The sequence below is a fragment of the Silurus meridionalis genome, chromosome 22, assembly GCF_014805685.1.
Source record: "Silurus meridionalis isolate SWU-2019-XX chromosome 22, ASM1480568v1, whole genome shotgun sequence".
Taxonomy (NCBI): Eukaryota; Metazoa; Chordata; class Actinopteri; order Siluriformes; family Siluridae; genus Silurus; species Silurus meridionalis.
The window spans coordinates 14,456,819-14,481,979 of NC_060905.1; the positions used below are offsets into that span (position 1 = coordinate 14,456,819).

General features: G+C 39.8%; 1 protein-coding gene across 2 annotated transcripts in view; it reads right to left on the reverse strand.

The window, feature by feature from the left end:
• The window catches only part of atxn1a (ataxin 1a), a 113,464-nt gene extending 88,832 nt beyond the window's left edge, over window positions 1–24,632 (reverse strand). Inside the window, exon 1 of one of the 2 annotated variants that reach the window (XM_046834758.1) lies at window positions 24,348–24,632. The gene's annotated coding sequence lies outside the window, so the exon portion shown is untranslated. Of the gene's footprint in view, window positions 1–15,104; window positions 15,127–24,347 lie in introns of those variants that run through there. The other variant, XM_046834760.1, reaches the window with a different exon arrangement.
• Between the last annotated feature and the right edge of the window lie 529 nt (window positions 24,633–25,161).

Below are 25,161 nucleotides of genomic sequence, written 5' to 3' on the forward strand. Positions count from 1 at the left end.
CATCTCAAACCCCTCTAAAGGTTCTCCTAACTACAGAGCCTTTTTTCACTTACTGTTTTTAGTTTTTCCCTCAATTCTGTGTTAACTCTAGACACTGCTATGTGTAAAAATCTAAGGTGATGGCTGGATGGCTGGATATGTGGCTGGGTGGGTGTGAAGGAATGTGTGGCTGAATAGGCCATGGTTGTGTTGGATCCAGAGAAGCTTGTTCCAGGTAGCTGAATATAAAACAACCTTGTGTCTGGACCTCCACCTGGCTGAGAGCCTATTTATTGATGGCTAGGGTTTTTGGCTTTGTAGTTTGCAGTTAACAAGCAAGCAAGCCAAAGTCCACAAGCTGAGAGCACCAAGCTTTGACTATGTTTCATAACTGTAAGCCCAGTCAGCCAGCTCGAAGTCCACTCACTGTACCTATACCTGCACTTAAGAATCCTGCCTACAGCACCAAACACACCTCCTAAGTGTGTATGCTCTTATTGCAGCCTCACCATGCACATGTATGTTTATTTCAATGAGATCAATATTTCGACAGACAGTATACACTAAAATCATGGTCATGTGTGAAAGTTTTGATGTTCTCTGTTGTGACATTGTAGCCGCGCTAGCAGTTTCACTAGCATATTCATGTTACATATTCACTTAAATAATGTCTGAAAATAGTGAATACTTCAAACAATTTTTAATGTACATTATATGGACAAATGTTTCTGGACACCTGACCAAATGATAGGTAGGTGCTTTTTGAACATACCATTCTACATTTAGTCTTCATTCGCTGTTATAATAACCTTTACTCTTCTAGGAAGATGTTCCACTTGATTTTGAAGTGTCTTTGTGGAGATTTACAAGAGCATTAGTAAAGTCAGGTACTGATTTAGGTGAGGTGAGGAGGCCTGGGATGCAGTTAGCGCTCCAATTCATCCACAAGGTGTTCAGTAAGGTTGAGGTCAGAGCTCTATAACAGGCCAATCAAGATCTTCCACTCTAAGCCATGTAACACAAATGTTCATGAAGTTGGCTTTGTGCACAGGGGCATTGACATGTAACAGGTTTAGGTCTCCCAAAAAATAATATGCCTCCAACTTTGTAGTAATAGTTTGGAGAAGAACTACAAATCAAGTCAAGTCAAGAAGCTTTTATTGTCATTTCAACCATATACAGCTGACGCAGTACACAGTGAAATGAAACAACGTTCCTCCAGAACCCTGATGCTACATACAACAACAATTACAGAAAACACAGGGCTAAGGACTAGTAAGTGTCCTCGCAGGAAATTGCAGGAAAATCAGGTGTTCCAATACTTTTGTCCATATAGTATAACTTAGCATAACTTTCACACTTCTTAAAATGTCAAAATGGACAGTTGATAAATGTTTGGCATTTATCTTAAACATATTAGCTTCACAAGTATTTTATTGTATCTTTAAAAATGATTATTTTCAGGAATTAAAAATCTCCCTAATTTATATTTGTCTGATTGCTTTGTAAAGAATATTTTCAATGTAAAAACAGTTCCCTGAAATAGCGCTTGTTACTGGCATTAAGCTTATCGCTGTCGTTTTTCTCAGCTTTCTAAGTAGAAACAGCCACGTCATTTCACACACATTTCACAGAGCTGTTATCGCAAGAATTGGACATACACCATTCTCTAAATGTCCTCCAATTTTTAACATTCTTCTATTTGCCTAGCATTCATGAATGCTGATTTTTGTTTTTGTTTTTTATGGATGTATGATCTAATATTTTTGCTAAACCATTTTGAGAATGGGGTGATATTACACTAAACTATAATAATTCCTTTAATTTTACTCCATTAGTGGAAAGAAGAAGTTCTGGCATGCAAATGAGTGAATATCTAGTGCCTAATTTACATATTTAAATGATTATCTTCTAGAAATGCTAAAAAGAAACATGCAAATAAGCACAAGTTTAATCAAAATATTTTTGGGGAAACACAAGGTATTATACTGTACTATGCTATATTACACTTTACTATATTACCCAGGGCTGTATTCCATTTAAGGTACACAGAAGGTACACAGACAGACAGACAGACAGACAGACAGGCAGACAGACAGGCAGACAGACAGGAAGATACAGAGACATGCAGACAGACAGACAGACAGACAGAAAAACAGATAGAAAGGTACACAGACAAACGGTCATGAAGTTACACACGTAGGCAAAAAGACAGACAGGAAGGTACACAGACAGACAGACAAGAAGACAGACAGACATACAGACAGACAGATAGACAGACAGATACTAATGGGCCCCGAGGGGGTGGGGAGCGGGGTTAAGATAGACAGACAGAAAGGCAGACAGACAGACCTTGCCCACCATTCAGAAAGCTTTATTTATCACACTATGCCCAGTGCCAATTCCCCACCCCAACACACAGACCAGAGTAATCCCACACTCAAATCCACAGCAGGTATAATACTGGATTAAAGCTTTCACCAAAGCATTAGAACTGCAGCAAAAAATAATGTGCTTTCACACTCTTGTACCTCCGCCCTCTTACTCCATCACAACCTGTCAAAAGAGATGCTCTATACATTCGATCTGAATCACCTTACCTTCTGGGCACCTTCTGCACTTTCTTTTTCTTCCTTTCTTAACTGAATAGCATTTTTCTATTTCTAGACCTTGCCTTCTACACAGCTAGAACGATACTATTTTCCGTTTTCTGTGCGTACGGACGTGAGAATAAAAAAAAAAAAAGCTATTTTAAAGAAAAAGCGATGCATTCCTGCATCACACTCTCTATTTCTGTCATGGGAAATGGTCGGAATCATAAATTCAATTAGACAAGCGGTTAAGTATTTGGAATTATAACAGCAGACTTAAACAGCACACACGCACGCACATACACACACACACACACACACAAACACAGAGGAAAAGAGAAGTGACCTGCCAAAATATCACAACTAATTCAGGCACCAGACAGCACAGTGACATCTACAGATGCTAAACACATACAGCAGCAAGATTTAATTTTATTTCATTCCTAATTTTTTTTCCCTTATTGTGTGCGATGTGCTGCATGTGGTGTGTCTTGTGATCCTTCATCAGCAGTAAAACTTGTTTGTTAACACGCTTTATTCTTCTTTACCTCCTTCTGGAGTGTAATCAGTGATTCTGTGCAAGTCGTAGGAAAATCATGCTGAAATGGACAATTATAGAGTGCGTGCGTCCTTGGATGTCCTTTCCACCTGTCTCTGCGTGTGTTTATGTGTGTGTGTGTGTGTGTGTGTGTGTGTGTGTGTGTGTGTGTGTGTGATGTACTGTATATGAGTCAAAAAGCCTTAGCACGCTGCTCGCCAGAGACCTGTATATGGCCACCCTGCTTATGTAATGAAGGTTGAGGTGACAAATGCGCGCACACACACACACACACACACACACACACACACACACACACACACTACCAATACCATTACTTAATGCACACCCAGCCTAACTATATCTGCTGAGATGTGAGGTCTACTGGAACGCAGCCAAAACATCAAGGCTGTAAAACAAACTAGTGGAGAAATGCGTAAGGCCGACATGTGCACAATGCTAATTATAGACCGTGTGATTTCAGCGTTCTTAAAAGATTATTACTTGCCGCACCTTACAAGATGATCCCAAAAAAATTGTTCTCTAACAGGCTGTAGCATAATGTGAAGCTATTATTTATAAAATAAAGATCCTCTCACAATAAATAGACCCGTAATTAAAGGAAATGACTACAACCCGGTTCAACTTAAAACAAAAACGCTGTCACCTTTTTTTTAATGGTGCAGAATCACAGCCGGAAAAAAAAAACGTAGAATAAATATCTGAAAATGTAGCTAATATTTAACTTTTTATTGTTTTGAATCAAATGTACAGTCATTTCTGTTTTTAGACACTTTTACTACAAGTCTATTACCAAATCATTTTGTTTCTTCCTAGAAATAAATACAAATCTGTCAAAACATGCAAGAATGTAAAAAAAAAATATAGGCTAATTTATCGAATACACTTATCATAATCAAATAAAAGAATTGACACGCCTACGTCCCCCTCCAAACTTAGCATCTTGACCTCAAAGTACATTTACAATACATACAGACATACAGCTTCTGCTCAAAGATAGATCATTCCTTTTTAAACAGGAATTTTGTTGTTGTGGTACAACATTAATCATAGCAACAGCAATAAATGTTCGGTTAAAATCATTATTAGAGTAATACCATAACTGGCAACTGAAATTCTAACAGCACTCAGTCATCTAGAACAGAGGTCCCCAACCTTTTTAGCACCACGGACTGGAGTAATGTCAGACAATATTTTCACGGACTGGTTTAATGTCAGACAATATTTTCACGGACCGGCCTTTAAGGTGTGGCGAATAAATACAACAAAATAAAATGATACGACCGGCATAAAAACTGGTATTTTTTAAATATAATAATAAACGTGAATACACTGTGTTGTTTTTTGTTCATTTTGCTCGCTTGGGGGTTTGAATTTAGCGGTAATGTATTATGTGTTAGTGGCCAGAGCCCCTTTAAGAAGGTAGCGGATGGAGGTAAGACATGTGACCGAGGCATCATGACATGCATCAAGAGTCATAGACAGATGTGGGTGAGAGAATCCGATCATTTTCCAAAATAAAACATAGTTCAGAATCAGATAATAAATAAAACGGAAATAATGTAAGTTATGTATTCTTTCTGTGTGGCCCGGTACCTATTGGCCCATGAACCGGGGCTGGTCTGCGGCCCAGGGGTTGGGGACCACTGATCTAGAATAAAGTCTAGCAGCTTGCTTTAAGAATTTCATTGGCCATACATATGTTCTACAAAACAATCTTGGCCGCCAAAGAGTATTTTTATGGTTTACCATCCCAATCTGGCATCCCTGTCATTAACTCACATCCACTAATCCTGGGTCAGAGGGAATCAGACTTGGTACAGATCCTATTTCTGACCACCAGTTGCAATGATAACTTAGTGTCTTCGATCCGTTTGTTTCATCACTCGAAACATCCGAACATTGTGAATACTTTATAAGGATTCGTTGATATTCTGCACATGGTGCTGCTTTGCTCTTATGATCAACTGGTCACTGCAGAGCAGCAAAGCGATTTAAGAAAACTGGGCAAAAAATAATTATTAGAACTTTAATTGTTCTTTGTAATTAACCTGATTTTCCAGCTATCTGTGGTCTTTAGTCAAGATGTTAACAAATTTGGAGGCACACAATTGTAAAAGATGTCTTTAGATACGGTAGAATTTGATTTTCCCTTCACTTGAACTAGGAAACCCAAACCTGTTCCAACGTGACAATGCCAATGTGCACAAAACTAGCTCCATGAACATATGGTAAACATGGGTTACAGTGGAAGATCTTGAGTGGCCTGCTCTGATCTCAATCCTGCTGGGAGGTGGTAGCTCAGTGGTTAGGGCACTGGTATTTCCAAGCAGCCACTCTTAGGGCTCTTGAGCAAGGCCCCTAACCCTCTCTGCTACAGGATGCGGCAACATTGCTGACCTTTTGCTCTGACTCCAGCTTCCTAACATTGCTGGAATATGCGAAGAAAGAATTTCACTGGGCTGTTCAAAAAGTACAAGTGACAAATATCACCATTTTTTATTTTTTTTACACGAAAAACACCTTTGAAATGAATTGCAACACTGACTTCATCCCAAGCCTAATCAACAAACAAACCTACACTCAAAATCTAGTGGAACATCTTTCTAGATGAGTGGAGGTTAATAAATCAGCAAATGGGGACCGAATGTGAAATTGGATGTTCAAAAAGCACATACGAACCTCATGGTCAAATGTCCACAAACTTTTGTCCCTACAGTGTATTACTGGAGAGTTGATCATGTACAGTGACTGATTCTTAATAAGCAGCGTGTCCTCACATGCTTGCTGTGAAACCATTTTGAGGATAAAAGGCTTAAAAGTGGGACAGAGCAAGATTTCAACAACAAAAAAAATCCTGCAGTTGTAAAAAAAGAAAAAAAAAAAAAAACTAAAAAAAACAAGCAGGACTCCCCACAACCCCCAGCGCCGCCTCCTTCTCAGCTCGATTCTGTTATTAAAAGCTACAGAGAGAGAAAGGTCGTTTCACAGAGGGAGAGAGCAGGCAGGCCTGCGGAGCTGCACAGAGCTACACCGGAGCACAGGGGTAATTGATACGTAATTGAGAAAAAGATCTGAAGCCCTTTAATTAACGGCGAGAGAATTGCAGTGTGCTTTTAGCAAATGCGTCGACAGCTACTAGAGTTTCTTCTCAGCCAAACACCAGCTGCATCTGCAGCTTTTTCTAAACAGCCCAGTCATTAGCCAAGCGATCATTTACTGTAGATTTATCAGCTAAATGAGGACCATAAAGAAAAAAAAAAGTAAACAAGACCTTTTAAATGGAGAAACCATTAAGAGTAAGACCTTTCGGAAGGAGAAACCTTTCAAATCCGACCCTTGCTCAAAGCAGCTAATATGATTACAGTGCTGTGTGAGAGGTGAGCAAATTTAATAATCGAATCCATTAAAATGCGTTGCGTGAGGAAAGCGTGTGGCGTGCTTTCACGTGCGCGGCAGCATGGCATCGTTTCATCATCTCTTGGAACAACCGAAGGCATTAGCCAATGGCAAAAAAGTTGCTGGAAAATGTCCTCTTGTTGTCTGAATAATTCCCAGAAAAAAGGGAGGGAAAAAAAGGAGTGTAATTTGGACACAGCGCTTGTGGACAGTCAATACAAAAAACTGAGGTCGGGCAACCTTTACTGTGAAAAGAGCAAACATTGAGCATTCCAATAAAATAAATAAAAAGTCTAAAGCAGGAAATTAACTCCAGGGGAGGAAAAAAAGTTTTTTTAGGAACCCCCCAAAAAAAACATGATGCTAAATTATCCTAGAAGCAGCAGACAGGCTGAAGAAACACCACTGTTAATGAAGAGGTCATGAGTTCCACTTGGCAAACTGATTTAAAAACCCAGCGCACACTTTGCAGTTTGGTGCAAATGAGCAAATTCAAAAGCTTTCAGTAGTAATCATGGAGATCTGGAAGGTATCACTTAGTCAGGTTTAAGATACTCTTGTTTGGAAGCCTCTGCTCCCGTTTTTGTGAAAAAGCCACAAAAAAAAAGCCAAAGAAAAAATGTATTCTAGGGTTTTTTTGGTGGGGGAGTTTTCTCAAAATGGTGCAAAAAGCACTTCAGGGAAATATCTCAACACTCTGCGCTCGGCAGCGCGCTGTAGCCCATTATCTATTTAGCACTAAGCGTGCGCAAGACGACGATGCTGTCCTCGCGCAGAAATAAAAGCTAGCCGATCCTGTACAACGCGTAAAAAATAAGTTTACGCGAATATCGTCATGCAAATCGAATTGTTTTCCCCAGAGGGAAAATAGGATCCTCCAGCCCCTCTCTGGCATGTGCGTTCTGATGTAATCTGCAGAGCAATGCGGAACAGCAGACCTCCCATTGTACCCAAACCATCTGTGACCCCTGGACCACAACGCTGAACAGAAGCCTGTTCCCTTGAGTGCGCACTTCTGTAAGCAGACGTTGTTCTCTCCAGCTCGGCTCTGGGTCACTCTGATCTGTTTTCTTAGAAAAGAAAAGTGCAGCCAGGCCAACACATGCAGAGAGCTGTTCTAACAGAGTGTTATAAAATATGGGAAAAAAGGGACTATATTGCTCCGATGTTCTATTTAATAGATATTGTGTGTGGGGAGGAAAAGGACTGACAGATTTAAAAGAAATCTGTGACATGTATGAATATTAGCATGCCTGCTTACCCAAACGCATCTTATGCCTATACCATTTCTGCAAAAGCAAACGGTACTAAACACAGACAGGCAAATGCTTTCACCGACTAGAGCTATCTGAAAAGATAAAACCTTATTATTATTAACATTTACATAATGTTACAAGGGTATTGCAGGTTTCATCTGTACATCCTTCCCTGTTATTAAGGTAGTACCTCATGATACCAAACCTTAAGCTTCATCTATTAGATTACATTATATGATATTTCCACTATACTGCTCACTCTTATTACATGTATCTCACAAACTAGGTTCAGTTAGATTGAAAATATCCCAAGTTTTCCAAGTAATTTCTATTTGAAGTCATATTTTCAAAAATGTTCCACTAAAATGTCATTATCAAATGCCCGCCTTTATGCGTTTTGCAAGGATGCCCCACATTTTACTAGTTGCTTAAAATCCACAGGAAGGGTCAACAAGGCACTCGGCATATAGTTTTGGTGACAGTCCTGCAAATGACACACCTGTGCATGTGTTTTTTTGTGACATTAACTGACACCTCCATGAAATCCCACCCCTTCCATTTCTTACAATAGTAACCGTCTCAATCTTCTTGCTTGATACTGACGGGTTGGCTTTTTGCCAAAGTAAATAGAAATTCTTTGACTTTATTAACTGAGAAATAAAACCAAATATTGGATTGAAATCTTGAATTGTTTACCGATTTTTCTTGCTTCCAGAGCATAGTTCCACATATGTGTATATATACAACATTAAAGAGCTCATATATAAATATCATATCATAGCTTGTGGATATTTTAATTTTTTTTGGAGTTTCCAATTCATCCCAAAGGTGTTCAGTAGGGTTGAGATCAGAGCTCTATAGTGGGCCACTCAAGATCTTCCCCTCCAAAACATGTAAACCACATGTTCATGGAGCTCGCTTTGTGCACAGAGGCATTGGCACGTTGAAACAAGTTTGAGTTTCCAAGTTCAAGTGAGCAAAAGATTTTTTATTATACCGCATCCAAAGAGATCCTGTATAATTGTGTGCCTCCAGATGGATGGATGGATGGATGGATGGATGGATGGATGGATGGATGGATGGATGGATGGATGGATGGATGGATGGATGGATGGATGGATGGATGGATGGATGGATGGATGGATGGATAGATAGATAGATAGATAGATAGATAGATAGATAGATAGATAGATAGATAGATAGATAGATAGATAGATAGATAGAAACATCACCAGGTATATTTATATTTATTTCACTTCACTATACCACTATAGTTGGTATGCAACCTGCATGCTAACTATTAGCTAACAAGTCTGGTTTACTGTTAGCTAGCTACTTTAGCATCCGCCAGACTCAGAGGACAGATACAGTATCTTACAAAAGTAAGTACTTAAACCCCTCACGACCATTTTAGTATATCGTCTCAAGGGACAATTGGAAGAAAGGGGAAAAGATGTCTACAGAGACAGCAAGGAAAAGAGAAGTGTAGGAGAATGGAAGTAAGGGTGGAAACTTTAAATGTTGGAGCAGAGAAAGGTTGACATGTTGTGTGTTCGGGAGACCAAGTGGAAAGGGAGTAAGGCCAGGAACTTTGGAGGTGCATTTAGAAGAATGTGGAAGGGCAGATGGTGGTAGATTTTGCTAAAACGATAGAAATGTCAGTGGAGAACACTTATTTTAAGAAAAAGGAGGACCATAGGGTGACGTATAAAAGTGGAGGAAGGTGCACACAGGTGGATTATGTTCTATGCAGGAGATGCAACCTGATGGAGATTGGAGACTGTAAGGTGTTGACATGGGACAGTGTAGCTAAACAGCATCAGGTGGTGGTCTATAGAATGGCTTTTGAGGTAAAGACTAGAGGAGGAGAGTGAGGACTAAAAAAAATAAGATAGTGAAAACTGAAAGAGGAAGACTGTAGTGTGAGACTCAGGGAAGAGGTCAGACAGGGGGTCAGTATTTTGAGCAGCTGATGAATGAAGAACATAAAAGAGAGAGAGAAGGTTGGAAGAGATGGTGAAGCAGGAAGTGGATAGGATAGTAAGGAGGAAGTGGGAGCAGCTATTAAGAGGATGGAAAGTGAAAAGTCGTTTGGATCAGAAATACATACCAGTAGAAGCATGGAGATGTTTAGGAGAGATGGCAGTGGAGTTTTTAACAAGATTATTTAACAAGATTTTGGAAGGTGAGAGGATGCCTGAGGAATGAAGCAATGATATGATATGGTATGATATTGTGATTTGTGGTGAAAGTAGGTAGCAGGTTGAGAAGAGCCTGGAGAGGTGGAGGTACGTGCTGGAGAGAAGGGGAATGAAATTCAGTAGGAGTAAGACAGAGTACATGTGTGTGAATGAGAGGGAGGGAAGTGGAGTGGTGCGGAGAAGTGCAAAGTAATGGAGAATGTGTTAGAGAAGTGAAGAAAAGAGTGCAGGCAGGGTGGAGTGGGTGGAGAAGAGTGACAGGGGTGATTTGTAATAGAAGGGTATCTGTGGTGAGACCTGCGATGTTGTATGGATTAGAGACAGTGGCATTGGGTAAAAGACAGGAGGTGGAGCTGGAGGTAGCAGAGCTGAAGATGTTGAGGTTTTCGTTGGGAGTGACGACGATGGACAGGATTAGAAACGAGTTTATTAGAGGGGCCGCACATGTAGGACGTTTTAAGGGACACAGTGAAAGAGCCACGATTGAGATAATTTGGACATGTGCAGAGGAGGGACATGGGGTACATCGGTAGTAGAATGCTGAGGATGGAGCCACCAGGAAGGAGGAGAGAGAAAGGGATGAAAGAGGATTATGGATGTTGTGAGGAAAGACATGCAGGTAGTTGGTTTAAAAGAGGCAGATGTAGAGGATAGAGTAGTATGGAGACGATCCTCTGTGGCGACCCCTAATGGGAGCAGCCTAAAGAAGAAGTAGTCTCAAGGGACAGTACTATAGAAATGAAACTCGGATATATTTTAGAGTAGTCAATGTGCATCTTGTATAGCAGTACAGATTTACTGTTCTCTGAAAGCAACTCATCATACAGCCATTATTGTGAAAATAGCTGGCAACAAAAGTGAGTACACCCTAAGTGATAACAGCTGTACATCATTTAACCAGGCAAAGTCACATGTCCTATTCATCATTGTCATGTTTTTGTCCGCTTAAAAGGACCATACAAATTTGTGTATCTTGTATTAGAGCAGTTAAAATCTTGTGCTTTGAGCACAATTCTCTCATACTGACCACTGAATGTTCAACATGGCACCTCATGGCAAAGAACTCTCTGAGGATTTGAGAATTAGAATTGTTGCCCACCACAATGATGGCCTAGGCTATAAGAAGATCTGTAACACCCTGAAAAAGTACAGTGGCTAGGGTATTACAGAGGTTTTCCAAGACGGGTTCTACTCGGAACAGGCCTCGCAAGGGTCGATCAAAAAAGTTGAGTCCTCGTGCTTTAGAGGTTGCAGAAGCGTAAGGTTCCACTTGTCACTGCACAGACTATACTCCATTACACTGCAACAAGTCAGTTCGCATGGCCATTGTCCCAAAAGGAAGCCTATTTTAAAGCTGGATCACCACAAAGCCTGCAAATAGTTTGCTGAAGACAACCTGTCCAAGAGCATGAATTACTGAAACCATGTCCTGTGGTCTGATGAGACTAAGACAAACTTGTGGTGATGCTCTGGTGAGGTGTATCAAGAAAATTGTGTCTTGCCTACAATCAAGCATGGTGGTGGTAGCATCATGGTCTGGGGCTGCATAAGTGCTGCTGCTACTGGAGAGCTGCGGTTCATTGAGGAAAACATGGATTCCAACATGTACTGTGACATTCTGAAGCAGAACATGATGCCCTTCCGTCAGGAACCGAGTCGAACGGCAGTTTTCCAACATAATAATGACGAAAACACACCATCAAGATGACAACAGCTTTGCTGAGGAAGCTGAAGGTGAATGGTGATAGAGTGGCCAAGAATGTCTCCAGACCTGAGCCCTATTGAGCACCTGTGGGGCATCCTCAAGCAGAAGGTGAAGAAGTGCAATGTGTCTAACATCCAGCAGCTCTGTGATGTCATTATGGAGGAGTGAAAGAGGATCCCAGCTACAACATGTGCAGCTCTGGTGAATTTCATGCTCAGGAAGATTAATGCAGTGCTTGGTAACAATGTGCTCACAAAAAATATTGATAGTTTGGACACAGTTTTGACATGTTATACTTACTTTTGTTGACAGCAATTTGGACAATAAGGCTGTATGTTTAGATATTTTCAGGACAGTAAATCTGTACTGCTATACAAGCTGCAGAATGACTACTCTAAATTATATCCAAGTTATATACACAGTGGTCCCCCGGTTATCGAATTTAATTCGTCCCTTAAAACCGTTCGAAATCCAATATGTTCAAAAACTGGACTTAATTATCCCATAAGAAATAATGGAAAACCAATTAATCCGTTCCCGAACTCCACCAATACCCAATAATTAACCATTTTTTCCTGTTTTTAGCCGTATTAATAGTCAGGAATCCCCCTGCCACGCCCCCTACGGTGGCTGTCATGGTGCTTCAGGGAACGCCCTGTTCCTTCGCTCATGCGTGCTCTGCCCACATTGAGCTCATCGCAATCGGGCTTCCTCCGTAAAGCACCGTGGATATTATTTATGGACTGCCTTTTGCCGGATTATCCCGATCTCTGCGGGTATTTAGTGTTGGTTCGGTAAAAGTATAAATTAACAACTTTACAACAGTAAGAAACAAAATGATTACTGTACTTACCGCTAAATATCACTAATATTGTTCACCGGACCGAAATTTCGTTCGGAAAACCGTTCGCTAACCGGAACGTTCGATAGCCGAGCCGTTCGATAACCGGGGGACCACTGTATATAAATAGTATTGTCCCTTGAGAAGATATACTTAAACGTGAGGGGTGTACTCACTTTTGCTAGATACTGTATATAGCATGGCCACAGATTGCTTTCATTCATCATAGCTAATCTTGTTGTCCTCTCTAAATGAGAAAAACAGATGGCCGAAATCAGAAGACTGAATGATCTAAAAAGAATACGAAATGCTGACGCTGTCGCTTTCATAGTTTTGTCCCTTAGAAGCACACAAGTATTACCACAAATCACCCAGCACCAAATCAGCAGCCATTTCTTCTTCTTCTGGCCCATCAAGTCTCCAGATCTCTTCAGCACAATCACAGCCCTCTCCAGTTTAACTAGCAAGTGCTAAAATAATCCAGTGTGCAGCTCTCATGAAAGAGCAGGGATTTTATTTTACTTTACTCAATATGGATTTCCATTATGCACAGAATCAAACCTGACGAGTCAGTGGTCGTCTATGCCAACACAGCAGATGGTTTATCGCACATTTGTTTTCCTTAGGTTTACAGTACACATGTCTAGAATGTGTGTGTGTGTGTGTGTGTCTGTGTGTGTGGCTACTTCAGCCAGATCGGCTCAGAAAAAGAGACTCTCCACACTATTCTGTCTAGCCCTGTCAAGGTCAGGTGTGAATAAATGTGAGCAGTCTTTGTGCAAGAGACCTTCATGCTGTGAACTTGTACAGAAGTAGATTATCATACAAAATCAAATTTTTCAATCTAGTTTTTAGAGATTATCGAGAGATTTATAATATCTAATAAGTCAGTATGTACAACTAGTATTGCAATTGCCTGAAAGCAGGAGTTATTTAGTTACAGACAAGCGAATTTCTTTAAAAGGGAATCAAACAGTATATTACTCAATCCATTTATCCATCCATCTCTTTCAGGGTTATATGTATAATTTTCTATATTTGGGGTCCTTAAATTCTTTCCTATATCCATATACAGTACCTATAGATTAGTTTACTGCATCTTCATTCCTATCTGTCATCCATCCACCATATTTTCATTACCAATACTCCATCCATTCACCATTTCTTTATTCCAATCCACTTTCTATACACCAGATCTTCATTACCAAAACTCCATCCATCAACCATATCTTTAATCCAATTCTCCATCCATCCATGATATCTTCACTACCAATACTTCGACCATCTATGCTATCTTTATTACCAACACTACATCCATCCATGCGATCTTCAGTACAATTCCTCCATCCATCCACCTTATCTTTATTCTAATCCTCCATCATCCACCGTATCTTCATTACCAATCCTCCATTCATTCATGCTATCTTCATTCCAACACTCCATATTTATTTACTCCATCCCACCCTATATTTAATCCTATCCTTCATTTATCAATCCTATCTTTATCTCTATACTCCATCCATTTAATCCACTTTCCTTTGTTTCCATCATCCCTAGATTTGTACCTCGTACAATTGTACCTTGTACATCAACTCCATCCAAACTCGATTCCACCTTTTTTAATTAGTTCTATTTATCCCATCTTTTGCTCTACCCATAATGTTCTAATTTCTATGTATTAATCGCTTCGACTTAATTATTTTAACATATCAATCTTCCTATATGTTCCTACGCAAAATCTGCCTTCTGTTCTGCCTTTCTTTTTACCTACCCATCACTGGGTTCCTTCCATCCATCAATACTTTCCTCACTTTCTCCCATCTATTCATCCACCCTACCTTCCTTCTATCTACCATTATTTCTTTTTATGGAACTATACCATCTAACTATCCATCTAATCTTCCTCCCTTCCATCCATCATTCCCTATATCTACCAATTTGCTACTATTCAATCCTTCTGTCCTGTTATTTATCCATTCTTCCTTCCTATAACCCTACTATCCATCCAGACTTCCTTCCAAATATTCACATACTTACAGTAAATGACACATATCACTGGATGTTTAACATAATTGAATTTGTTGATAAAAATCAGCATACTGGTTACACAGTCTCTCTCTCTCTCTCTCTCTCTCTCTCTCTCTCTCTCTCTCTCTCTCTCTCTCTCTCTCTCACTTTTACTCTCACACAGTCACTGTCTTTCCATGCCTAGAATAGAGCATCATGATGTGGTCTAAAGATTAGCCTCATTTATCTGTGTCAGGCCTCATCAGTCCACTTCCTGCTGCTCATTCAACCTGCCTCTTCTTCTGAGCACTGCTTCTACACACTCACCACTGTGGACTCTCTGCATGCTATTTACCAACAAATAACGTTTATCACTGCCAGAGCTTCAACTCTTTCGAAGATATATATATAAAAAAAATAACATTCCTGGAACGCATTTCTGGAGCACTTTCTCTCGTAAAATGGCTTAGAAGAACTGACCAGATGCCTTACCAAAGTAAGCATTATATAATGCCTGCATAATCATAGAGAACTCCAGAAATGTGTGAAGGTTGATTTTAAGGTACCTTCGCCTTGACAGCACAGGCCTGCTTGGAAAGGCTGATGGAAAAAAAAAGAAGAAACTCCCCAGAGATGTGGAAGGCAGGAATGCTGCTTTGGCTGCTTCCCCTACACACTCTACATTGAGATGACACGTGGAGAACAGCAGAGGTGGAGACAGTGTCTCTCTTTCTAAACACACACACACACACACACACACACACACACACACACACACACACACACACACACACACACACACACACACACACACACACACACACACACACACACACACACACACACACACACACACACACACACACACATACTCTCACTATCCACATGACTTGACCCAAGAAAGGAAATGGAACAGAAATGGCTAATGTTGTAGCTCAAGTCTTATCTCTGCAAGCAATACATCAGCTTGTCATCTCTTTACTACTTTACCCAACGTCCCGGCTTTAATTCCAGGAAATTGCTTTGCAGCAGTGTATTCGTGAGTAGGACCGCCTGTAGTAAAAGTCCACATCATGCTCCTGTTATTGAGAGAGTCCAAACACCTTGGGGTGAATTAGTTGCTAGCCAGTGCATGTCACAAGACTAAGAAAGCATGCAAAATAAGGAATGGTTATAGCAAGCCAAAAATAACAGTTGTAAGGGTGGGTTTCGCTATTCCACAGATTGTTTCTATCAGTGCTGCTTTCCTGTTATTGAATTCCTTTCTCGATGCATATCCTCCTTCATACTGGACGCACTTGCTGCTTGTGTCACCAAACATACAGTAGTAAAAGCTGCTCGACACTGGCTTTCTGGGCCACCCTTGCCCATCATGAGTGTCCTCCATCAAGAGCTTTACATCTTCTTATCCCTGTAATAAGACACTGGATTAACTCCATCACTCAGCGGTTCCAGAAGTTAGTAATCCGGCCCTCATAAGTAATCTATAATGTGAAGTTAGCAGGGGGTGGAAAGTAATGGTCAGGACTTTAAACTCTCAAGGGTAGAGTTCTTAAAGCAAAAGTAAAACTAGTTTGCAGACACTGATGTTCAATGGTTGACAAGCAAGATAGAGATGCTAACTCTCTTCCCTGTTTGCTAATTAACCTTTATCTTAATATTCACATTTATGAAGATAATAACTTCATCAATTAATGTTGTCAAGTCAGGACATGGCCTAGCCTACCCAGGAGTCTTAAAGAATGGTGATCAGTATGGGGTAGTATATTGTTCAAATGTAACATACTACAATATATAATTTAGCAAAACAGCAATTTACACTACCGTATTGTATAAACTATACAGTATATACAGTTTATGTATGTGGCAGCAGGAGCATGGAGGAGCGCCGGTTTACAAGTGAAGGACGGAGCACATGCTGCTATTTTTGCCATATCGCTATCGTCATCGTAAGATCGAAAAATCATAAGTCGAACCATCGTAACTCAGGGACCATCTTTGTATATTTCTTGGTACCATGATGTTGCAATTGCAGCTTGCTACATGTTCTTGAATCCCACCACCTGCTGCACCCACACATCAACTATTTCTGTTCTGTAAACTGTTCATTTCTAGGAAATACTTAAAAACTAGCAGAATTATATTTTATTTAGCATTTCTGGTAGGAAAGAAATCAAGGAATGCCATCATTGTACAGTATTGTTTTTTTATGGTTTGGTACTTGCCATCAATTTAGACAGTAGTAGGAGTATTTTCTAATTAATTAAGTCATCACATACTCATTCATGCCTTCATTCATTCCATAATCCATTAATCCCTGATTAATGCCTTTCGAAATAAACACACTTCACTATTGTATTCACTATAAATACTACTGGTATTAATTATACCAATACATATGTTCAGCTGAAAGGATTCTGCTTCAGGGGCAATAATTGCATCGGAATGTGCGAGCATTCTCTTTTCGGCTGGTCAGTAAGTTTACGTCCAGCCCCTCGTGTAGGGTGCCCGTATATGCACCGTATTGTGCACAACTCTGGCTTGTGGTTGAGGAAGGAACAGAGATAGTGACAAGGGAGTAATTTGGTCATACTACAAGAATTGTTCGACCGAGCAAGTGAAACACGAGACTGATGGTAAGCCGGCTAAGAATAGCAGACTGTTTTCAGTCATGTTTTTCTGCTAAGTTCCTCATTACACACAGTCTCCAGGGTTGCTGGGAGACTTCCTCTGTTCCATTCCACTATAAAGTGAATTGTATTGAATAGGAATAAAGACCAACAGTGAGGATTAAGAGCAGAGTGATATGGATTAACACATACTAAAGAAAAGCATTCAAGCCTAGTTTTGCATACAGCTACAACAGTGTAGTGGCAATTCTTATAACTCGAGTTGTTTTGTAAATCAGCACAGCAAGAAAAACAACATGGAGGAGTGAGGAGAGGAGGGGAGGGGAGGGGGGTATTCAGAACGTACAGTAATTTATGCTTTTTATCAGTGGTTTTTAAGCTTGGCCAGAATGATTAAGTCCGCACCGAGGACCGATCTTGGGTTTGTTTTGGCGAAGAGACTCATAATCATAGATTTTCTTTCACATTCCTGACAAACCACAAATCATTTGCGCAATTTCGTATATAATTTTCAATTTACGCAGATTTGCAAATTGGCACGTGTTAGGTTCCAATACTGGAGCAAACAAACAAAAGTGCAATCAACTATTCAAGATATAAGTCATTAATTTCACTAAATCATCACCACTACTCACTAATATAGGACATTTTAAAGCTCATTATAGTGACTGGTGAAAAAAATATATACCGACCAGGCATAACCTTATGGCCACCGTTCAGGCATAACATTATTACCATCAGCCCATGACCCTGTCGCCGGTTCACCACTTTTCCTTTCTTGGACCACTTTTGAAAGATACTGACCACTGCAGACCAGAAATACCCCACAAGAATTGCAGTTTTGGAGATGCTCTGACCCAGTTGTTTAGCATCACAATTTGGCCCTTGTCAAACTCACTCAAATCCTTACATTTGCCTATTTTTCCTGCTTCTAACACATCAACATTGAGGACAAAATGTTTTTTGACCAGTTTTCACTTTGACCAGTGTGTATTCCATCTTGTGTTCCTCAAAAATGCTTAATATCCACCATAACCCTTGTTCTAAATGAAAGAATGTCACATTATTGCACACAACTTTTCTCTTTTAAGATTTACGGTCTGGAGTACTGACATTGCTCTCATGTTCTTGATATATGCAGCTTAACTCCTTGACCTCCACTTTCCTCTCATGCATGTTACTACATTCAAATTGCAACTTGAAAGCACAGATGGAATCTGTGTGCAAAGTCACAACTGGGAGTTTGAAAGGAAAAAGAAATGCCTGCATGCCAACATCCACTCACTGGAGAAAGGAATGTTTTTTATCTTGACATCAAAAACCTTTCGTTGGTGCTGTACTACAATAGTGGCTTGCGTCAGTGTACTTCACCCGTGAAGGGTAGCAGATGAATAAAGCTAGCATGAAAGAGGATTGGCTGGGAAGGGCTGGAACCTGCATCGTTTTACTTCAATGCTATCTGGCTAGCTTTCTTTCCTCTGCTTATACTTTGTCGTTGTGACAAGTTCCCTTGATCTTTTATGTGTGAAGTAATGTATGTAAAAGAGCAAGGTACATTTACTTATCTGGCAGATACCTTTATGCAACATCACTTATAAAAAAGGTGAGAGGAGCAATTAGGAATCTTGCTCAAAGATTCAGCAGGGAAAAGATTGCTCAAACATTGTCTGGGGAACTCACAAGCTTTCAAAAAACAAGACCACTATTTCCAAGTCAACAGCTGGAGACACTCTAAAAGCAGTTGGGGGCCAAAAGGGGACAATGTTTTTCAAATGATTTTTCGAGTAAATAGACTAATTAGAGTACAAAAATACAATTATTAAAAAAAATGTATTATCTGATTACCCAATTCATCAATGGAATAATCGGTAGAATACTCGATTACTACAGAAATCGATGATAGCCGCAGCCCTAGTTATAATGTAATATTGTTATGGCTGTTTGGTGTACATCAGTACCTGATTTCCCCCTAATTTGGTTTTAGCCAGGACAATTGGAAAGCCAGCTACAAAATCTTTTTCATGCTTCATGGCAGAATGGCAGAAAAAAGAAAACAAGTATGCCATCCCTTACACCCAGGTAGCATTGTCGATTTCACTCTCTTGAACTTCCAGCCATGAACAACTGTGGCTTCATCTGAATTCAAACATTTTTTCGGACAACTAAGCTAGCTAGGAACTTTATATTGGGGAAAATCACACAGCTGTTCAATCAATCAAAGACATATTGGTTTGATGCCACCTTGAAATTCTGAAGACTTTGCAGTGCTGGACAAGGAATAGAGATAGAGTACAGATAGGGTCACTTAGAAGAATATTTTCTGCTTCAAAAGTGTGCAAGTGTGCATGCTCAAAAAGGATCTACATAAAAGTCACTCAGGAACAGTGGTGACATTGTCACAAAGGGGTCTATTATGGCCATAGAATGCTTGCTAAGTACTAAGCATCACATATACAATGATTAGTGTGTCTGTAAAGTTGAGTGTTCAGCTAATACAGCCATTAAAAAAAAATGTTAGTGTCTTTAGAGACAAACGGCATGGCTTGTCTTTGGCATACTCAGCTTTTGCACGCGAACCTGTGAGGGAGTGTATGCTGAGAGCTTGTCTGGATAGGCCTCATTTTACAGTGTGTTCTCAGAAACATAGGTGAAGCCAGGTTGCTGTTCGTCCCTCCCCTCTGATATGTAAACAAATTTCTGGTTCAGCTGGCTCTCTTTGGACATTGGCTGAACTTGTCCCCGTCAATCACTGCGGCCTTATGTAAGCACTATCTGCAGGTGGAGGTGTGTCCCTCCGTATTTCACTGGCACTCGAGTATGAAAGGTTAGCCTTGCCTCCACCTGTCACTCGCTCTGCATGGTTCAGCACACCAAGCCTGTTAGAACACTTTTAGTGCCCTTAAAAGTGCAGATGCAAAAAAAAAAAAAAAAAACAACACTGACATGAACGGGCACTAAGGAATCAGTAGCAATGTATGTCTGTCCGTGTGTGTCTCTGTGTTGTAACTCAAGACAAATAAGCTGACACACAAGAGCACTCTTGATTAGACCACACACTGTGTCTTCATTACAACTCATTAACAATTAAACGTAAGCAGTGCAGAGGACAGTTGTGCTCCCAGCTCCCCAGAACACACAACACACAACCCTTTTAAACAACTATAAAATAATCTTTAAATTCTACAACCAGACTCAGATCGGAATATTACGCAACATAGAAGCTTGGCAAACAGAAAGCACAACAATATGCCCTTACCAATCATAAATATTTTTGCAAACACTCTACTTTTTTTATTAGCAATATGGGAAAAAAACACGTTAAATACTAAATATAAAAATTGTAAATGCTGCACAATATTTAATATCTGGGAAATAAATGGTGTTACTTGGGTAATTATTTCAGTTTATTTGTCTCATGTGAATACACTCCACAAATGTGCATAAATCTCAATTGTTTTGAAATTTTTCAATGCAATACCATTAGGATAAGCTTGAAATCAACCTAAAATCCAAACTAACAATTTTATAACCTTGTTCGATCATGTCCCAGGTCATATAAACCCATATCAGTAAAGTCTTTCATCAGAATGCAATGTCTGTTTGGCACGTCTTCGGATTTTTGATGGTCCCCATGGACACACAGGCAGGAAACAATAATATTAACCCACAATATCCAGTGAAGCCTTACAGTCTAGTCAAATTACAATGTCAGACAAAAGTAGATTGTTATTTCATGTTTATATATCAACCGCCATTCCAAAAATCGTGTCACAAAATGTCTATTTCATGCAATTCAAAATGTAGACTCCTGCCTAACTTAGCTAACAGACTACAAACAGACAGCCATGAAAATGAATACGTTTAATCTGTTCCCAAAAGTGTACTATTAAATTGTTTCTTTAAAGATGCTATGGACAGTTAACAAGTTTCGCTTTTTAAAAAGATTTGTAATTAGATAAAGCAACTAAGCAACAAAGGGCCAATCGTTTTCTGTGTACATCTAGCATTAGCTCAAAAGATCCATCTGAGAAATTCTGTGGCATGTGTTGTCCAACTTTAGTTCCTACCTAAAATTTGTTCCCATCGACATTTAAACCTGCAAAATGTAACAAAACCTTCATATTGTCCTGTTATATACTCTACAACCGTTCTGTGAATGTGTGAGGTAAAAAATAAAGTGCAGAAGGTCGTAGAGATTACTGAATGTATCTAGTGAGTGGATATATATCTAGTTAGTAAATGTATCTAGTTAGTGGATGTAGCTAGTAAAATTATGTATCTAGTTAGTGGATGTATTTAGTTAGTGGATATACAGTATATCTGGTGAGCTGATGTATCTAGCAAGTGAATGTATGTTGTTAGTGTATGTATCTAGTGAATGGATTTATGTAGTTAGTGAATGTATCTAGTAAATAGATATATCTAGTTACTGAATGTATCTAGTTAGGGGATGAATCTACTGAGTTGATGTATCTAGTGAAATTATGTATCTAGTGAGTGGATGTATCTAGTAAAATGATGTATCTAGTTACTGAATGTATCTAGTTAGTAGATGTATCTAGTGAACGGATGTATCTAGTTAGAGGATGTATCTAGTAATTTGATGTATCTAGTGAAATGATGTATCTAGTGAACGGATGTATCTAGTTACTGAATGTATCTAGTTATGGGATGTATCTAGTTATGGGATGTATCTAGTGAGTTGATGTATCTAGTGAAATAATGTATCTAGTGAATGGATGTATCTAGTTAGTGGATGTTTCTAGTAATTTGATGTATCTAGTGAATTGATATATCTAGTGAAATGATGTATCTAGTGAGTGGATGTATCTAGTAATTTGATGTATCTAGTAATTTGATGTATCTAGTGAAATGATGTATCTAGTGAGTGGATGTATCTAGTAAATTGATGTATCTAGTTACTGAATGTATCTAGTTAAGGGATGTATCTAGTGAGTTGATGTATCTAGTAAACGTATGTATCTAGTGAACGTATGTATCTAGTGAACGGATGTATCTAGTTAGTGGATGTATCTAGTTAATGAATGCAACGGGTGGATGTATCAAGCGAGTTGCTGTATCTAGTGAATTAATATACTGTATATCTAGTGAGCTGAGGTATATAGCAAGTGGATGTATCTAGTTAGTGGATGTATTTATTAAATGGGTGTATCTAGTTAGTGGATATGTATCTAGTAAGTAGATGTATCTATCAAATGGTTAATCTGACAGATTGTTATTATTATTATTATTATTATTATTATTATTATTAATAATAATAATAATTTCTTTTTATTTCTGCTTAGGCCAGACAGAATCATTAATTACACAAAACTAACATTGTCCCCAATGATAAATCCCTAATCCCTCACACAAATGTATCCTTTTATTTACAATTACTACTAAGTTTCCGTTTTCCTCCACATCCACATGTCAATGACTTCCTACATCTTATTCTTGTTTTTCCTTGTTGTTTTTATTATCAATAACAATCCATTTGACTCTACTTCTTTCTATAAGAAATTAATAGATGTTATTATTTTTAATATATTAATAATAATAATAATAATATTTTTCCTAGTCTGATAAAGCTCTAAATCTATTGGAAGTTTCTCAATCCTTAATGATAAATAATTATATAAGATAATTATATAAGATAACCGTAATCAATTGAACAACAGGCAAATTATTCAGTGACCTCATCTGGAACATAGCAGAGCTTTTTCAGACCAGCGCTGACTACTTTCCCCTGAAAAGATTTCACAGCACTCAGAAACCCGTGATTTCCCCCAGTGAACTTAAGGGAAGGGTTTCCCCATTAGAGATTCCTGGGGAACTCTTCAGAAAAAAATAAGACTGATTGTCACATGCTTCGTTTGCATAGTGCAACTTTTATGTAGATAGATAATAGATAGATAGATAGATAGATAGATAGATAGATAGATAGATAGATAGATAGATAGATAGATAGATAGATAGATAGATAGATAGGTGATTAACAAACTGGTGCAATATATATGGTGTCTGTATTAGCAACAGATCCTGCTGGTTGCTACAGATGCTCCACCGCCTCCGCAGGAGTCTCTGGAGGCTTTCTTTTCTGCTCTAGTTGGCAAAACTTATGGGCAGCTAATGGCTGCATGTCATAACACGCACGCACACACACACACACACACACACACCTCAATAGTCAGGGACAAAATAATAAAACAAATGCGTAAGATGATGTATCTGCAACAACCTTTATAATGCACTCTTTTATGTAATGCACATGGTACGAGTTATGTAAATGTAAACAAAGTGAGAGAGGGATGGAGGGAGGGAGGGAGGGAGGGAGGGAGAGAGCGGGAGGGAGGGGGTGTCTGTCAGCGGTATCAGGGATCCCAGCAGCCTGTTATATAACTGGACCCGATGTGCACCACGGGAACAAACCTTAATGAAGCGAACTACGCACGCGCACGCACGCACACGCACACTTAACCCAGTGCACCCATTGCGCGTGCATAACTGATGGAAATGTGACTGGGTGCTCTTTGCGATCGTGTCACTGAACCGTGCGAGTATGTCTGTGTGTGTGTGTGTGTGTGTGTGTGTAAGCGCGCGCGTGTGTGTAGCTTACAACTTCCGCGATTGTGCTTTCTCACGCGTACAGACCAAAAAAAGTGCAAAAAAAGCCACGTCGAAACCCTGACGTTGTACAACTGGGTTACGGAACAGTAGTGTACAGAAGTGTGTTTGTGTGTGTGTGTGTGTGTGTGTGTGTGGCAGATGAGTGGCGCAGTTTTCCAGCGCTCTCGCTTTAAACTCAGACCCGGCGTGAGCGCTCCCTGCCCGGCTTCCAGCTCCGAGTCCTCCGCTTCCTGTCTCTTACTGTCACTCGGTCTCGCTCTGTCTGCCCAATTAACACCCCCTATAACGGTGGTCCACGGAATGGACTGCACTGTCGGATACTCTTCTAGTTCACATCGAAGTGTTTTAATTGAATGACAAAGTAATGCAAGCGCTCTGAAACTGTTTCTCTAGCTTTCTATTAGAAATGAATGTCACCCGGTCTGATGCGCCCTTTACGCTCAGGACACAGTATTCACCTCCCCATATATAAACCGGCTATATATATATATATATGTGTGTGTGTGTGTGTGTGTGTGTGTGTGTGTGTTGGGCAAAAACCGGACTTACTGTGCGCCGGATGTGCACGGAAGTGACTGCTGATGCCGGCTCCCCGCTCCCTGTGCCCGCTTCGCCTCCACTAGCACGACGGCGTCTGCTGCAGCCGAGCTAATCTCTCTTTCTCCCTCTGTGTTCCCACCTCCCGCGTGTGTGTGTGCGTGCGTATGTGTGTAAAGGCGTGCGTACGTGTGTGTGTGTGTGAATGTATGTGTGTGAGTGTGTAACCCAAATATGGAGCACTTGGCCAGCCCTGTCAGCTTATCCTCAGACCAGGCTGTTTCATTCCATTAAAAAAAAAAAAAAACAGAGGACCTCTTTATGACTTTGGCACCTTCATGAAACTATCATTGAAGACCTTTAGAGAAATGTGTTACAGGGTAATAACAGCCTTTAAATAGACTAATTGGTGTGTGTCCTCCTGCAGTGAGGTAGTAGAGTACAGCAGAGACATGCACTAAGTGCTGATTGTGTCTGTGTACAGAGATTTACAGCTTTTATACACCCATGTTCATTATAAGTCTCTTCAAGTCAGGCCAAGGTTTTGGACATGGGGTGGTAAAGGGAGGGTAAGAGCTCACTAAGAGCTGGTACCTAGTTATTTGATGAGAAGACGAATTTGCACAAAGTGTTTATCATATGTATAATAATGTAAATACACCAGCTATGATTCATAAAGTCCTTATTAATAGGTTGGGAGTACACCAGGCATCTTAGGTGGCAAGGCTTCAAAAGCACCAGCTGCCACACCCCTGTTTAAAAGCCTAGTGCTACACCTGTATCCTTGAAAACAACTTAAGTTAAAAGATTCCAGGTGATTTATGAT